At 46.1% G+C, this 14,957-nt stretch overlaps 1 protein-coding gene across 8 annotated transcripts in view; it reads right to left on the bottom strand.

Moving 5' to 3' along the window:
* Nucleotides 1-14,957, bottom strand: part of HIVEP3 (HIVEP zinc finger 3) — a 217,171-nt gene that overhangs the window by 78,839 nt on the left and 123,375 nt on the right. For 4 of the 8 annotated variants that reach the window (XM_004947682.5, XM_004947683.5, XM_004947681.5 and 1 more), the window contains one exon: nucleotides 3,770-3,864. The exons of 2 other annotated variants lie outside the window; for them this stretch is intronic. The gene's annotated coding sequence lies outside the window, so the exon portion shown is untranslated. The remainder of the gene's footprint in view (nucleotides 1-3,769; nucleotides 3,865-14,957) is intronic. 2 more of the 8 variants (XM_040651959.2, XM_046903647.1) reach the window with 1 other exon arrangement.

Here is a 14,957-nt window from a genome sequence, read left to right as displayed (position 1 = left end):
TCTTATAGAATCATGGAATTGTTTGAGTTGGAAGGGACCTTTAAAGGCCATCTGATCCCACTCCCAGCAATGGACACGGAAACCTACAGCTCCATCTGGGTTCTCAGAGCCTGGTCCAGCTTGACCTTAGATGTCTCCAAGGATGGGGTATCTACCACATCTCTGGGCATCTCAGCAGTCTGTTAAAAGAACTTGAGACATTTCTGCTCCTTGAATACCTTTGGCCCTTTCTCCTTGCCTCTCATTCACTCCTCAATCATCTCTGAGGAGCACTAACTCCAGGCGATGACAGGTCTTTACATTGGGCAAGAGGCAAGAGGTTTCTCTGTGAGGTGTTGGGGTGGCTGGCTGGGCAAGGAGAGGCCATGACGTAGCTCAACAAAGACTCATTCTTCTTAACATTAAAAGGAGAACGAGCCTGACCCATGTGCTCCAGCAGAGAAGCTGCCCCCACCCCAGATGCTGAGATATCTGATTACAGCGTGGGAGGGCAGAGTCATCAGCTGCTCTCTAGATATCTCTGTAATGCTTCCCTCCACCTCACCTCATACCGCTGGCTCTTGCACTTCTCCCCTGTAGCTCTGAGCTCATGCAGTAAGTTTTAAATCTCCACCTTGTTTCCCAGAGAAACCATCTCTTTCCTCATTACCCCCCTTGGCCATTACTTGTCACTGAACGTGACAAAAGCATCAATGCTCAAAAGCACTGTAGGATGCTCTCCGTGTACGGAATGCATTGTGTTAGCTACCAGACACCTACAAGAAAGAAAGCCTAGCCAGTGTTCAACATGACACTTCAGCCCTAAGGGAAAAGCCAGCTACCGTAGAGCTAATGCGATCTTCTCAACTACAATCAGCAACTCACCAACGTCGCCTCACCCTGGGGTAAAACTAGTAAAGCTCATCTTCTTTCTATGAATCACCCTAAGAAAACAGCCACAATTAAACTATAAAACTCTGCTGTCAGAATGCCAGCTTGTGTGGGACTTTATTTTTAGAAGCAGCTTAAAATAGAGTGTTATTACCTGGTTAAAAACATCGCCTCCATGTTTTGGGGAAGGCTGACACAAAGGTGACACACGTTGCTGTGCAGAGGCACTTCACTGCATGCGCCAGGAAGAACTGAAAATACAACACGTGTGCACCCCTGGCGTGGATGGTGCAGGCTGCAGCTGGCTCCTGGCACAGGGAGGCGAGGGCATCCTTACTCAGCTGTCTACCAAAACCCACCATGGATCATCAGATCTCTGCCAAAGCCAAATCCCTGTCTGCTGTGCGCCTCCTCGTGCTCTTTGCCTTTCCATGAGAAATGGAAAATTCATCACTGGAGACACTGTTGGATCCCAGCTGGACGAAACGCCGAGGATACACCTCAAAAACAACAGGTTGGCTGTGAAGCCAAGTGAGAAAAGAAGAGCTGAATTAAAATGAAAGGGAAAATGGGTGTTGAAACCTTCCCATTTAACCGACAGAGGGGCAGAGCATCCTAGCAGGGTGGGGAAAATGGTCTCGTGTTCAGGCTTATAGAAACCCAAAGTCATCCTGATATTTTGATGGAAAAGTTTGCTTTTGAGCGGTGAATAGATAAAGATGGAAAACAAGAGGGATGGATCTGATGGAAAAGTGCCTCATTTGTTTGATACTGTTCTGCAACTTTTGCTCTAAGCAGATACATGTGGGCAAGCACATATGCAATGCCCTACAGTTTGGTTTTGTGAAAATCTAAACAGCTCTTCAGAAATGGAAAATAGCAAAAGAAAGAAGCATTAAAAAAAAAAAAAAAAAAGGAGAGAGAGACAGGAAAAGCAAGTGGCTTATGCAAGTGAGAACAGCTATGATTTGGGGTGAGACACACCAGTGGAAAATTACAGAAAGAAAAAGCTGTGTGTGAGATGGGGCAAGGATGCAACACAGACAGCGGTCTGGGTCCTACCAGGAGATGAAAGGCAGAACCAGGCTGCTGCCAAAGGGGGAGATTTGGTATCAGTGTTAAAAAAAGGAGCAGAAAGAGAGAGGAATTTTGGGTGAGGACATCGCATGGGGGTAGTGGGGCCACCTCTGGATGGGCAGGATGGGGATGGTGACAAGAGATGGATGTAAGAGGAGATGGAGAACCAGTGGCTGGGTCTAAGTGCTGGAAGCAACGTCATCTCCCTCAAAGCCCGGCCAGCCACACACTGATACATTGCAGCATGTGAAAGAAACCTAAAATATTACCAAAACTCTTCAAGGTTTTGAACAGAACTCTTTAGACATGTTGCTTTTATAAATAAAAGCCAGACAGATAAATGAACCATAATTAATCTGATTAGGGTTACTGCAGTGGTAGGAATCACTGACTGCTACAGTAAGCAGTTTTTCCCCTCCCCAGAAAGAAACCCCTTTGTGCACCTGCTCTTAACACCACCATGCTAGATAGCACATCCACACATAATTCAATTACAGTCAGGAGAGATTTCATCCACTCAGTGAAATGCAATGAATAAACACAAAATCATTCACATTATGTCCTCTCTACGGGGATATTTAAGGCTTCTTCTCCCATAGTAAATCAGTTTTATGTAGTTAGTGTCCTTGAAAACACCACACTGCAAGTCTGTGTTCACAGAGCTCCATTTCTTCTCAAGTTCTCATAACTTTGGGTAAGACAGAGATCACAGAGGAGGGGAGGAGAAATCAGCATTTCTCATCCAAGCTCACTCTATGAGCTTAATGCAAGTGCTGCCCTTCTGTGCCTCAGTTTCCCTCTTTGCAGCATGCAAGTGGTATTTCTGAGCCAATGACAGAGGGGCAGGAAATCCTCATTCACATCACATCTGTGAAGTCAGAGATGAAAGACACGAGCTGTTCCAACTTAAATTCCCAGAAACAGCAGATGTCAAAGAGGAGATGAAGTATGAAACCAAGAGCTGCTCTGACAAACACATACACTGAGGTGCAGCTATCAGCAAAACTCAGCTTTATGCTCTTCCCTTGCAAGGAAACAAGACACTGCCTCTTGTCTGAGCTCATTGCTGCTGATCACCTCTGGGCTCCCTCCACTGTTTCTGTTTTAATTTCTGATTTGTTGAATGCTAACTGCTACAGGGACATACACAGTGGCTGTGCGTTCTCTTTTTGGTCTCTGTGGCACCATCTGGCTCTGCCCCTTTCTGTTATAGTGCAATGTTGGTATATAAAGCTCCATTCATGAGTCTCCATGGAAATCCATGAATCCTGGACTATCGCCCTTCATAGAATCACAGAATCACCAAGGTTGGAAAAGACCTCTAAGATCACCCAACCATCCAATGTTTCCCACTAAGCCACGTCCCTCAGAACAACACAGAAACGTCTCTTGAACACATTCGCCACCACCAACACTGTGGCTCTTTAACCACCAACTGCTGCACAAAAAGGGGAGTGAACAGAAGGTGGGTTTTCCATGAAGAAGGCAGGAGAAAATAAATGCAACAAACGCTCAGGAGAAAGCCAACGTGCTGATTTTGTGACAGCTCAGATCTTCTGCTCTTTCAGCCTCCCAGCCCTGCACAAAACCCACACTGTTCAAGCATCGCATGGGAAATCAACATATTTCTCATGACAAAACTTCAAAGGGGCTGATAACATCTCTCACATTGGGACACAAATCTCATCATCCCATGGAGCCTCGTTGTTTTTTGTACCTCTTATGGGGCACGCACAGTGCTGGACATGGGTGTCCTGGGGACTGTCCAGCACGATTCATTGTTATCAGAATGGGTTGCAATGACGGAACATGGTATGCTTACTAAAAGTGCGGCTGATACCAGGCTGGGACGGGCTGCAAGTACTTCGGAAGCCAGGATTAGGATTCAAAATGGTCTTGGTAAGGAGTAGAAATGGTCTGAAAAAAAAAATAAAGAGAAAAAAGAAAAAAGACAATTCAGGAATGACGGGTGAACAGTACTAAGGCAGGAATAATCAATGACAAGACACAGGGGAAATAACTAGCAACCTGCAAGGACCTTTATCATTATAATATGTATTTATTTATTGTTAGGAAAAGGATCTCAGGATTCCAAAGCATTACCAACAGAACCAGAGTTGGACACTACTGAGTTGCTGCTACATGAACACGCATCACTCTGCCATGCACAGAGAAGGATACTGCTCACCAGATACACAGAGGGAAGCACTATGGAAGTCCTGATACCAGACACTGCATCTCAAGGGAATTGTAAAGAAAGTCCCAGTGTGGACAGCAAGAATGATGAGAGGCCATGAAAGCACAGACTGAGAGTGGTGCAATCTCAAAAAGACTCTTGGGAAATATTAAAGCATGTTCAACAGAGGTCTTGCTTGAATATCCACAAATGCCTCGCTTCTGGCTGTATGTAATAGGATATCACACTATTCACATCTTTCAACAAACCTGCCTTCCCACACAGCATGCAAAATATTTGTTCACAGGTGAAAGACTGCAACATGAGTGCCAAAAGCCCTAATGACTCCTAAGGAGGAGTAACCTGCATAGAATGACATGGGGCAGGAGGGAGGGGTTGCGTGGTGGATGCAAGCACTTCTAGCAGTTGTTCTGTACCTCCCACAACCCGTCAGGTTGCTCGCCTGCAAGGGGCTTGCATCTTCCTACTGTCATGTTGCTCCTCTACCACTCAGTCATCCCTAGTTACAAAGGACCACCAAAATGCCATGGAAATAACAAATGGCCTCGTGCCTTGCTGATGCATAAACACTTAAACAAGTCTGTGACAAGCTGAAGCCCCACGTTCTATCCCAATTTAGCTGGGGAGCATCCTATGAAACAGGCAGGTTTCCACTGAAAAACCATATCAATCTGAAATGGGAGGCATCTGCCCCATCTGGGTTGTGAACACAGAATATCAGATTAAAAGGAGAAAGGGGAAAAATGCAGCAGTCCAGACACTTGAGATAAAGTAGCTTTTATCACCCTCTCTAACGAGGCCACGTGCTTTCTATCTCCAGGCAATGGCACTGTGCAAGCAGTTTGAACACAGATTAGAAATTCATATCCCTACCACGCTGCCCTCTCTGAGCCAGGGGAGGGTCAGGGCTCCATTGCCCTTCCCCTGTTTCTAGAAGACGGTGGCACTGCCATCAGTACTGGGAGGTCACTGCTCCAGCTGCCCCATGGCAGGTGCCTTCATGCAGGGAAAGGCCTTGCTTTTGTGTTAAATAAATGCTTGCAAAACCTAGAAAAAAAGAAAAAGCCTGCAAATATGAAAAAAAAAAAAATCTCTATTTGAGGTTGAAAGCAACTTTGTAAATCACACAACTGCTCCAGCATAGAGATATCTGCAAACCTCCTTTGCAATGGCTCACGGCCATTACCAATCATTGATCGCTGCTTTCTGAACAGAGCTGCAGCTCTGCGTTGCTGCCGGTGGGACATCTCATCTCCCCAGCAGTGCTGCATCCCGAGCAGACACACAGGTCCTGATGCTGCCCATTAAATGAGAAACTGAAAGCACCTCAGGTCTCTGTGAAGCAGCACTGAACAAGAACTAGCGATGCTCTGCTTCTCAGGGGTGATGCAGCCCTGGCTTAGTGGATTTCTGTCGCTGCTTTTGCTCCACTAAGAGGAAAAACTTTATATTAAAAAAATCCACCATTTCTGTGCTATTTCACCCAGCTGACAGGAAAGAGCTGGAAAGAACCATTGCTTCTGAGCTTAATTACATCCGATGCTTCTGAGGGTGAGGTAAAAGAGTACTTCATGAGCCAAAACCAAAATGTTAATATATTATACTGCAGCAAGAACACAGCAACTTCAAAGCTTCCCCTCCCTACACCCTGAAGTGTGAAATCAGAGATTTTTCCCCCCAGTAATGCTTTTTGCTCATTTCCTGCCTGGCTCCATACTCTTCTAACAATGAATCAGGGCTAATTAACATCAGTGTCAAGATTAAGATCATGTCTAACGAGGACTTTCTTGTCATCTTGTAGGGAATTAAACTAATGGTGGGCTGGCCATACTGCTGACTTGGGCTAACACCCTCCACCCGTGGGGAGGTGGCAATCCCAGGAGAAACCAGTTTGCCCTTAAGCACAAATCCCTGTTTTGGGGAAATGCAGACCATCTCCTCAGGTTGGTTCTTTGTTTTCCACGTGCCCCTTATAAATCCATCCTCTCTGTTTATTTTCACATTCCTAGGGGAGAAGCATGAAATCATACAACAGTCTGAAGCTGTGGTCTGAGGTAAATGAGCTGCACTTCTAGCAAAAGCTCCTACAAGCCACCAGCAAGGAGAAAAAATGAAAAATAAGTTCAGCAATATATGGAGCTCTGAAATCAGTGATAAGCAGCTGAAAAGAAACTTTCTCTGGATTCCCCTCCAAATTTAAACCTCTGATCTTACTAGGTTCCATATTCTCGTGAGGTCATAGAATCACAGAACCATGGAATGGCTGGTTTGGAAGGAACCTTAAAGGTCATAGAACCATGGAATGGTTGGGTTGGAAGGGACCTTAAAGGTCATAGAACCATGGAATGGTTGGGTTGGAAGGAACCTTGATTCAGGTCACTCATCAACCGAGCTATGAACTCTCAGGTACACTGTATGACCAAGACAACTACAAGGACTTGTCTTTCTCACCCACTGGGCTACTGCCATCCATATCAAGTGTGTTCAAGGCAAAGGTGGTGTGGAAGGGTTGGATACACTCCCTAGAGGAGACACAGACAGCTCAGACTTCGCCAGGTAGCGCTGCTACGGCCATGGCTTCACTTGAAGACCCACAGGACATCATCAGCCCACCCTCTTTGCTCAGGTTTTGTGTACACATTAAAATGCTGTGTTCTCAAAAGAAATCTTCTGCTGTCAAGCATGACATAGTGTCTACAGAAGTTCCTCCAACTATTCAGTCATCCTTCAATCAGCCCTATCAACAACAACAAGAAAATGATTCATGCGGCACATCTCTGGTGCTTGTTGGTTTTATTTTACGTCAGTATGGTGTTTTAGAAGTTTTTCAAGGCATTAAAAAGCATGACCATTGCCTTCATCAGGAAGGATGAACAAAGAAGCAAAGAGAGGCATTGGTATGCACTTCTTGACACATCTGCAGAGCAAAAGCACTCTGCTGAACCAAAGGAAGTGGGGCGAGACTGAACTGAGATTGAACCAGCACTTCATGGGACTTGAGACAAAAATCAGTGATAGGAAAGAGGGTAAAAAATAAAACATTCTCCTTGCAGAACACTTTGGTCTGCGTCACGTAGGTAGCTATTGCGAGCAAAAACAATAAGATGGCCAGACTCATGTCCTAGGCCCACCAGGCTAAAAGACCCTTGCCTGATTTTGGTCAAGAAAAACACATCTCTGCATTGTATGTGCTGAAATGCCACAGTAGGTTCATCTCGCTGCTCAAGAAGCTCCCATATATTTGCAATTGCTGTATGCTACCGCTCACATCCTTTAACCTTCCCATCTGAAGGACAACACAAAAGCATAACCTTCAGCACCGCACTCAGGGCTGATAGGCATTTTTCTGTTCCACTCCTCTCACGGACCCTATTTGTACAGAGCACGGCTGGGCTGGTTAGTTGGCTGCTTTTTATTTTTCCTTATGACAGAGAAAAAAGTAACACTTTTCTTCTGTGCACAGAAGTTCTGCTGTGCTTTGCTGGATGACACACCAAAGAACCACAACTGCACAACCCAGAGGAGACAAACGGCTGATGTAAACGGAAAACGGTGCAGCAAAAGGAAGTCTTTCTGTAAGGCAATTACTTTGTTCTTTCAGGGGCATTTTTTGGGGGGGGTGTCTTCTTTCCATAGAAAGTTTCCACTACTGTTATTTAAATGAAACTTGCATGTATTTTTGGCCTCAAACCTATCAGTTTGCATAGCAGGAGCTCTGTCGAAAGACAGAAAAACAGTGTATAACTGTGCATAGTTCAAGGTTCCCAGGTCAGAAACCAAGAGAAAACATGAGGAATTCCCAAAAACCATCAGCGAGTCATTTTCTTAAACTCAAACCTGGAAAAGAGCTCAGTGTCTCATATAGCAAAGCCACTGGAGATGCTTTAGGGGGAAGACACAGCTGCAATAACGTGAGAAGTGCAGAGGTCCCTGCACAGGCACACAGGCCTTCATGGGATGGGACAAAGCCAAGCAAGGGTAGAAATGAACAAATAGTGGGAAAACTCTGCACCAAGAGTCATCCCATCACCTGGAACCTCTCAAGGCTGGACAAAGCTCCCTGCACTGTTGAGTTGGAAATGCTGCTGATCTTCACCACCATCTGCAGTAGACTCAGACATAGGGAAAAGTACCAACGCAAAAGGAGCACAGCATGGGGCAGAGCTTCAGATCTGGTAATCACTCCAGGTGATCTGGGGACGTCAGTGTTTGTCTCTATGAGTGCAGGTGGCTGCATATGAAAGCAGCTTTTGCTTCCTGGCACCGCACAGCAATGCACTGGCAGCATGCAAAGCGCAGCCTTGCTGCACAAGCCTTGCAATCCACCTTGCAGCCGCCTAAAGGGGTTAAATAACACAGCGAGCACAGGTTTCTGGTGGAAAAATGACTCACAGGAAGGATGGCAACAATGCACTGCTATGAAATATTAAACATAATAGGTCTCACGGCCCCGGAATGAGAGAATAAGAAACAAGGTAAGTGGACCTGTGTCTTTCTCCCGGTTCTCAAAGTCACTAATGGCCCTCTGGGTTTCTGAACAGATGTACTGCAGGTACCACATTTTATTCACTGCAAATTATTGCCTGGCATTTAATTAAAATTTTACTGTGGCGATTCCCATCAGCTCTCTCCACAGCACCAAATGGACTGAAGAGAAAAGTGGTTCTTTGGAGTCGACGAGCCCACTTCATCAATAAAATGCCATAGATCTGAAAGAGGGGGGCAAAAAAAGGCGTGTGGTGGGAGGTTTGGTTAATTTAAGGTTTTTCCCTGTATGGTAGCCCTATGGGGCCATTCCTAGCACTAATGTCTTATTAGAAACAGCTGAAGACCAGCCATGGATCATGTTGTTTGGTTTGGCTCATTGGGGTAATGCAGGATCCCTTTAGGAAAGAAGGATGCAAAGTTCCTATAGATGGAAGGGATGAAGAAAATCTATCCCATGAGAGTATTGGCTCAATCTATGAGCCAAACAATATAGCCAAGGAAGGAAACATCCACAGAGCTCATGCTCCATAGCATCAGACTATCTGGTTTGGGACGCTATCCCAGAAATCTCACTGTCCCACCACCAGTTGAGGTCATTCTTGATCCTTCAAAAGAGTGGTAAAGAGGCCAAAACCAAGACCAAACATTCGTAGCTACCCATGCAACTAGAAAAAAAAAACTGCACTCCTGGCACCTGCAAGCATCTGCTGGAAGCTCTGAAGCAGCAAAAGCAGTTTCCATGCCAAACTATGAGCGAGCAGAGACTGCTAAGAAAAACAGAGGCAACTCCTCTCTGTCCACAGCGACCATGAAATGGAGGAAAAAGAGACTTATACCATCATCAGCACCAAGGCCAGGATGGATTAACACCATCACCTGCCCTACAGTTCACAGTATTGGGAGAAACTCAGCTCTTTGAGCTTAAAATGAAGAAGCTCTGAAAATCTGATGGCAGCACCTCTCTGGAGTCTGAGGGGTTAACACGCTGCACAGCTCTGCTCCAACCAAAGCTGCAAATCCCCCTCCAGAAGTATCTGGTGATGCTTTTCCTCCCCACACGACTACTCTGGGAAGGCAAGGGAGACAGAACAAGAATGATGGATGCAAAATTAAAAGCTCAATTAATAATTAATTGATGAGGTCATCAAATTGGACGGATCTGTCCATTTTGCTTTCTCTGCTCTCCTGTTAACCAGACCAATGGTGGGTGAAGTGCTCCTGGAAGGACCATCATTCCTGCACACTGCTGCACGACGCTGTCCTGGGTGCCATATAATCAATAGTAATAAATCTCTGCTGAATGCCATAAAGACTTCGGGAGTGTTAAGCAAACAGAATGCCTCCAGAGATCCCAAAATAAAGTGAGAGGAGGGTTTGAGTAACTTATTAAGGTAATCATTAAAACGCATGCTTGTAAAACATCAAATATGTATAGCACAGACAAAACCTCCTTTCCTCTTTCCGGTATCAGCCCCTCCACAAACAAGAGTGAAAAAGTGCACTCTTAAACACCACCAATAAAACACAGCACAGGAAAGCTAGCAAGCCGTGTCGCCTGCCCACCACAACCCTTTCTCTTCCCCCTCTACATGCACATTTCCTCTGAGCTTTGCTTTCAATGATAAGCTCCCTGAAGCCGTGAAAACGGGGCCAGCTTTTCTGATACGTGCAGTTTCTGGCATGGGATGGCTTGGTTTTGTTTGTGAGTAAGTCGTAAATGAGAACGACTACAAGTGTTCAGACTAGAAGAGGTTTGTCCCGTGGTCGATGTACTTATTTGCAAGGCTTGTAGCATCCTCCAGAGGTGGGCTGCTGAACCAGGTGATGTGCTGCATGCAGCAGTGGCATAATCCAACCTCTAGACTGGGTCAGAGGGATAACAGCCCCCCGGTATGTGAAAACAGAGGACAAGTATGATCTGATCCCCAAATCCTGACCCCAAGAACAGGCTGGATGTGACTCAATGCCACCAGCACTGGGTCCATTCCAGCCCCCGAGTAAAGAGAGCCCTTATGAAACCCGTATCACAGCCACTTGCTTAATACATTTCTCCCTAGAAGTACTTACAGAGTTTCCTTGAAGAACCCCCAAGCATAACAGTTTCCACAGCGATTACAGAAAAAGCAGCAGTGCCAGAAATAACACTGCTAAATGGAAAACATCCCCTGCGCTCCCCTCGCACACGCACACACCCATGGAGCACGGCGAGACGATCCCTCGTGGCAGCCGATACCGCCCTGGGCAAACGCAAACAGAGAAGGGAATTGACTCAAAATATCACTTTCTGATGGCACACCGAGTGCCCTCACACATGCAACAACGTGCCCTTGAATTGCAATATAATCAAGGACCATATCCCAAATGGAACCATGACCGTATTCATCGCTTCCCAGCTATGACATTGAAAATACTTTGCCTAAATGGCCATTTTGGATGCCATGCAAACCAGTGAATATCAGAGCTTATCTAAACTCTCTCCTGACGGCACTCACACTCATTCATGCTCTGCCCTCTGTCCTTTCAGGGAGAAGGGAAGGAAAGAAGGGAAGGGAAAGGAAGGGAAGCTGAACAGCATCCAGCTTTGATTCTCTGTGATGTCTTCTGTGTTTGACACAGCCAATGGACACATCCATGCTCAGAAGCTCCCAGGACAAACACTGCCAGCAAGACTCATCTCAGTTCAGCAGGAATGGGATTTGAGGATTTCTGTTACTTCATGTACTTGATTGCCTTCGTTTCTGCCTTTACACCTGTTTACTTAGAAAAATTTAAATGCTGCTTTAACATTTTGGCATACCATTTCCTATCTGCTGAATAATTCTGATTAATGCAAATACGAACACAAAGTATTTCCTAACGTTGCACAAATCCCCACCGGTGGATGACAGATCAAAACAAGAAGGTAGCAGACCATGTCTATGGCAATGAATTACAGGCAGAATCAAAAAGCAGCTGTATTCCACGGAGACCATAAGGCAACCAACACCTCATCTGGGACTTTCCCTTCGCTTCTTTAAAGACCTAAAACCTGCATAATGCATAATAAAACCAACACTGCAGGCTTTTTCTTCAGCAGAAAAACAGCACAGAGCTGCCTAAGGGTTATGAAGACAAGTTTGGTTTGGCAATTATGGTTTCAGCCTTCCACACTTTGCTCTTTCTGAACGCAAACGACACCATTTGATGCAAGGTTGGAGAAGGCAGCAAGGCATTGATTTTAATGAATGCTCCTCAAAACGCACTGAACAGGTTGCCCAGAGAGGCTGTGGATGCCCCATCCCTGCAGGCATTCAAGGCCAGGCTGGATGTGGCTCTGGGCAGCCTGGTCTGGTGGTTGACCCTGCACATAGCAGGGGGTTGGAATGAGATGATCACTGTGGTCCTTTTCAACCCAGGCCATTCTATGGTTCTATGAAAAAATAATTACCTGTGTGATGGCACCAACCAGCACAGTACACTCATGGGCAGAGAGTTGTTACCATTGGGTGCTCTCAAGGTGGAGCTCCCACACGTTTTGGTCTGCTCATAGAGCCCAAGAAGATCCAAGGCCATTGGATCCCATTTTGGCAGACTCTGGGGTAGCTGCTGAGCCATCAGTGCTGAAAAGCAACGGTTTCTTCAGTGCCCATGAACCATAATGGTGAATCTCCACCACAATGAGTTTTCAGAGTTATTTGTAGCCACTCACAGCAGCATGAAGCACTCAAAATGTTATTAGAAATAGCGTCCATTTACTTCTACTTAGCATTTTTCACACTGGTGGAAAAAACTCTGTGGCACTTCACAAACTGCTGCGGATGGAGTGTGGCAATGACCCTGGGAGGGAGGGAGAATATTTTTAACCCCATTTTACAGAAGTGGGAACTGAGGCACAAACCCTTCCACAAAGGGAGGTTGGCCAGAAACAGTTGTGAACTCTTGCAGGACCCCTTCCAGCAGAGATCCTCTCTCCCAGAAGAACCGTGCGCCTCTTTCAAGCTACAGTGGTCGCACTGTTGTGCCCCAGCCAATCTCCTCGTGCAAACACAGTGGTGAAATGGTGGGCAGAGTAGTTTCCCTGCGGGTTTTGTTAATATTAGCCTGAGAAAATCATGAAGGAAATACCTAAGCACGGCATGCAGGTTTGGGAGAGTTAATTAAACACACAGTTTGACTTCCCTTTCAACACAGAAAGCTTCATGTTATTCTGTATCTATCTATAAAGCCATTTCTGTACTTGGTTCAGGCCTGACCTTCCACTGCACTGTTTTGTCCAGAAGTCAAACACTCCACATCTTCAAAGTGAAGTCAGTTTTGTTTCAAACACAACCGACGCTCTATTTACTTCTTTAAAACAAGCAAAAGCCCAACAGATTTCTGGTCAGCTTGAATGCACGCGGAAAGGCTTTATCCTGTCCTTCCTACCCTGATGTCCCCTACAGAAGTCTTCCAGTTTGGACCAATACTCAAGCTGGGACGTCAGGAAACTTCACTAGCTCACCTGAAGAAATCCCTTCAGTATTTCCACTTTTGCCAAAAGGAATCACTGCCAACAGCCCTTCCAAGGAGAACCACTCTAGAAACACCACGCAGCGCTCAACCTCCTGGAGGCTGCATCTCCGTAAGGACCAGGCATCGCCTCCATCCTTCAATGCTCATCCTCCTGAGGGCTGCATCCTTCCTCCTGCCAAGCCATCTGATTACCCTTAACTTGCTCCTTTCCGAGAGTCAGCTTTTTCCTGAAACGTTTAGATGCTGTACTAGGGGACATGGTCTAGTGGAGAAATATTGGTGGTAGGCAGGCTAGTTGATCTTGGAGGTCTTTTCCAACCTTGGAAATTCTATGATTCTAACACCTGGTGTAGCCATAAACCCTCCAAGGGGTTTTACTGGGTTTACAATGTGGTGGCACCTACAAATTACTGCCCTGTTCCCAGCTCACAGCTCAGCCCACAGAGCATCCTGCAGCTCCTCATGTGTTACAGGTGGTGGGGGCTATTCCAGTGCTTACTGAAACGTGTGAATTTCATCAAGCTCACTTGTTTGTTTGGGTTTTTTTGCTTATTTCTATTCACCTCACTTTAGCTACACTTTCAGTGTTTCTAGATTTTTAATTGATGTTAGTAAATGTCCCCAGAAGGGAACAAACCCAGGAAAACTGAATACGGTGCAGGAGGAAACACAGGAAACCCGTGGGCAGCTATTTAAAGACCCAGCGATGCCTCATGGAAAACTCTGAAACACAACCAGGCAGTGACAAACCCTGCAGCTCCGGGTCAGTGTCTCCTTGGGGTCCCCACTGCCCCCAGACAGCACACAGCGGGGCTGACCCTCTTCTCTGCACAGCCATAAGACATGGGGTCCTCCTAAATCCCATGAAAGCCCACAGGACCACTCAAATACAATTAGTGAGCCCTGTACCCTGTCACAAATAGCAACCACTGGTTCACCTTCACCAGATTGTATGGCCAGAGACCACACCATAGCTGCCAGCAGCAACACAGACCTACAAAGCATCCAACCCACTTCTTTCCTTCATACTGCACTTTTGGGGAGCACGTGCACAATCAAGCCTTTGGCTTATCAGCCTTTTACCCCAAGGGCATGCCCTACCCCCAGCTGGGAACATAACGAGTTCACAACTCAACACCACCTGGGTCCCTCCACCAAAGCAAGCAGCACCCACATTGCTGTGGCACTGCCCATAGAAGAGATTACCAAGAGAATAACCACACAGCCCAAGGTGAAGAAGGCTGCTCCACGTCATCATGAGGCCTCAACCCACCAGTAATTCCTATGAACAGGGGCAGCAGGTGGTTATACAATTAAAGTTTGTGTCTACTTTGGGCCTTTTGAGTTCTACAAGGTAGTAAACTTCAGGAGAGCCCATCTGAGCAAGGCAGTAGTTGGATTTCCATCTGGAGCACGGCAATAAAGACTTCAGGGAACTACGACACTTTAACCAGGTTTGCTGGGAAAAGGGCCAGGCTTAATTTTTTGGGATTCTCTTGAGTTTTCCCCTCTAAACTGAACCACCAAATGAGGAATCAGCAAACCCCTCCAGGTCTCGACGCATCTGAGAGCAATACTGCCGCAGGAACCCAAATCCCAGGTCTGAATGCAGCTGGATCTAGCCAAGTTCTGACACGCTTCACCTTCCTGCCTAAAATCTGCAGGTCTCATAGTAAAGCAGAGCAAAATAACAGAAACCCCAAAGCCTCCCAGTGCTGCAAAGCCTAAATAATGGTTTAATGAACAGATGACCCTCCAAAGTCCACAGGAGGAACAAGGGAAGGGTGGGATAAATGGTGTGGGAAAGACGAGTTGGGATCTGGAGACCTCCTGA

The sequence above is a fragment of the Gallus gallus genome, chromosome 23, assembly GCF_016699485.2.
Source record: "Gallus gallus isolate bGalGal1 chromosome 23, bGalGal1.mat.broiler.GRCg7b, whole genome shotgun sequence".
Taxonomy (NCBI): domain Eukaryota; kingdom Metazoa; phylum Chordata; class Aves; order Galliformes; family Phasianidae; genus Gallus; species Gallus gallus.
Note: the sequence above shows the minus strand (reverse complement) of the source record. Positions and strands in the feature narration are given on the sequence as shown.